We start from the raw sequence: 3,377 nt of genomic DNA, 5'->3' as shown, positions 1-3,377 counted from the left end.
AAACAGGCCCATTTTGATTTAGAACATAATTTATACACGTATCATTTGCTTATATACCACAAGAAATCTTGTAGAATTGTATTTCTTCAAATAAATTATAGCTTTCAATTCAGGTTTATTAAAGTATAAACATCTATTCCAATCATTTTCAAAATAATTGAATTATAAATTCATTTGCAAGCTCTGGAGAAATTACTCATTTAAATCTGTGGAGTTTAGACAAGTAATTTCACATCTCATTTTAGGTCAAGGGTCACAAAATATTTTCTGTATATCTATACTAACAGAGATCATTGTTCATCAATGAAATTTTTAAACACAGAGATCAAGTTTTAAATAGATTTCTGCAAATTGCATTAATTGCAAAGCACATGTAATATGCTCTATTCTGTATCTAAGAACCTTAATTTATTCAGTTATTGGAAAGAAACTAGTCTTAAATTTTCTCACTGTGTGGGAAAGGGCAAATAGATAGAAGAATCCATGGGCACTCAGCAAAGTGCGAACATGACACAGACACACGCCTTGTTTTAGACGTGAACAGAAACCGTGTGGTGGCAGCACAGGGACCAGTGTCACACTCAATCTTTTACGACACAGGAATGTTTCATATTTCATAGTATCTGAACTTTCTCAGGAGTTCTGAAGGAGCATCTCCAGGCCAGTGGAAGCGAAAGTGCCAACAGTTCATGTTGGAAAAGCTTTGAGAATCTGGATTTTGCTGTGAGCTTGACTTTTCTAGGGACTCAGACTCATTTTGCTTCATTTTTTTCTGTGATTGGAACCATTTCCTCTTCTTTTATTTCTCTTTGTTCATTCCAGTTCTCATTTTCAATCTTGTTTGTGTGAGTCTGATCAGCTTATTTCAACATCAGATTCTTTTTACCTCTAGCAGCCCACTGCATTGATGTTTTCACTGAGTCAGTCAAAGCTTCCCACTGTAGAAATGACATCAGCATCTGACTCCCTCTCCAGCGGTCATAACAGGCTTGACTCTTTATTGGTCAAAATCTCCTTTGCCTTTCGTAGTTTCTGAAAAGTCTCCAGAGCTTTGGAGTTTTTCAGATGCTTGTCAAAGTGACATTTCAAAGCTCTGACTTTAAATTCTTCCAGTATTTGTTCAACTGAAGATACTTCATCACATCCCAGTAATGTGTAGTAATTGTTGGTGTCTTCTGACTTGTAATTTAGTATTGCATCCATTTAAATTAGTAAGTCAGCTTTTCTTCCCTAAGAAACAGACACTGTGGCATCTGAATTAACAGAAAAAGACCTGTCTATAATATAATTAGAGCAACATATTCTAAACAGCAAAAACCAGCTTGAAGACCCCTATTATTATTAATTTATATTTTGATATAAAAGCACTTAGGAGACTTTTCAGTATACCATAAAATATTAACTATAGACACTATGCTATACATTAGATCACTAAGTCTTAGGCATCCCACATACTCCAACTCCTCAGTGACTGACAACAATTACCCTCCTCCCCACTTTTATGACTATTTTAGATTCCTCATATAAGTTGTACAATGTATTTGTCTTTCTGTATCTGATTTATGTCACCTAGTATAGTGTTCTCCATGCTCCTTCATGTTACCTCAAATGGCAGCATTTCCTTCTTGTTCAAGTCTGAACAATATTGCTCTGTGTATATATCTGTGTGTGTGTGTGTGTGTGGTGTGTATTTAGGTTGCTTCCACATTTTTATTATAATTACTCAAATAAACCTTCAGTTTCAATAATTCTGTATTTCCCTCTACTTACCCCAAATAATGCAATGAACATGATAATGCAGATATCTCTTCAAATCCCCATTTCACATCCTTTGAATATATCCCAAATTAGGATTTTGGGTCATATGGTAGTTTTGTAATTAAATTTTGAGGAATCCCAACACTGGCTACACCAATGTATATTCCCATAAAAAGTCTGAAAGAGGTCCCTTTTCCTCGCATCCTCACTAAAACTCATTATTTTAGTTTTAGTTCTTGATAATACCCACCCTAACAGGTGTTTGTTGATAGCTCATTATGATTTTGATTCGCACTTCTGTAATGATTAAGAATGTTAAACATTTTTTTTCATAAATCTATTGGCCACTTTTAGGTCTTCTTTGAAGAAATGTTTATTCAGATCCTTTGCCCATTTTTAATTGGGTTGCCTTTCCTGCTCTTGAGTTGTTTGAATTCCTTATATATTTTTAGATATTAAACTCTCCGTCCCTATGTAGTTTTGTTTAACTTTGTGGCAAAGACTTGCTAAAATCATTACGTTTTAAACTTCTAAGATCATATTTTTCCTATTAACATATTGGTTTTTCATTTTTTATGTATTAGGATAGAAACAACTCATAATTTCTACACAAAAAGAAAAATATTCTTTTTTTTGTGGACAAATAGTATATCCCACAGATGCCACAGCAAGTGTACTGCAAGCTGTTGACACACGCTATAGCAGCAACCTCCATACCTTGACTTCAGCTTATGAGGAAAGAACAAGACGATAAGCATTCCGAGCATGATTATCCTACTCCTTAGTGTGGAAAATCAAATTTAGCTTCACAAAAATGATCATTCATTCATTTGACATTTATATTGACCCTGCTATATGCTAGTTTTGTGGTAGGCAATTGAAATACAAAGACAAATAAGACAATGTCTGTGCCCTCAATTAGCTCTAATAGAGAAGTCAGATGTGCAAAAATAAAAAGCAATTATAATACACAGTAACAAAGGCCAGCATTCACATAAATGTAGATTAAAATGACTGAGATGAAACAAAGTAATGTTATTATTCCTAGTATATAATCATTGGCTAAATTAAAACATAAAGTGATATTTTAGCAAGGATGGAGAGGAAGAGTGCTGCAAACAGAGTGAATATGAATAGAGGAAAAGAGACATGAGAAAATGTGGTCAATATGGATCACTTAAGTAGCGTGATATGGTTGAGGTTTCAGTGTGTGTTTTAGGGTGCATGGTGCATGATTAAAAGTAAAATATAGGAAACATTGACTATTGTATGAGTTGGTAATTAATTTAGACTTGATTCTGAAAGTGGCATAAATTTACAGGATAAGTTATCAACTTCTTATTTCTACTAAACTATACTTGAGTCTGATAGCCTGATGTTCTTTAAAAAATGAAGTGATGACTAGTAAGAGACAGAGATGGGACATGAATCAGTTTTACTTAACAGGGAATCCCAAGCTTTATTTTCACTTTGATGAAAGCTTGTAATTCCACATAGAGTGACTTTCCACAAATATCGAAAACTCTGCCAGGCAAAATATCTTTTATTTTTATTTTTTAAATATTTATTTTTTAACTTTCATTTAATAAATATAAATTTCCAAAGTACAGCTTTTGGAT

General features: G+C 33.4%; 1 pseudogene; it reads right to left on the bottom strand.

Annotated features, from left to right (window-relative positions):
- Window positions 1–607: 607 nt before the first annotated feature.
- On the bottom strand, window positions 608–1,203 carry LOC133753815 (dnaJ homolog subfamily C member 12-like; annotated as a pseudogene).
- Window positions 1,204–3,377: the final 2,174 nt, after the last annotated feature.

The sequence above is a fragment of the Lepus europaeus genome, chromosome X (assembly GCF_033115175.1).
Source record: "Lepus europaeus isolate LE1 chromosome X, mLepTim1.pri, whole genome shotgun sequence".
NCBI classification, from domain to species: domain Eukaryota; kingdom Metazoa; phylum Chordata; class Mammalia; order Lagomorpha; family Leporidae; genus Lepus; species Lepus europaeus.
The sequence above is the reverse complement of the archived record's forward strand: the minus strand, read 5'-3'. Positions and strand labels throughout refer to the sequence as shown.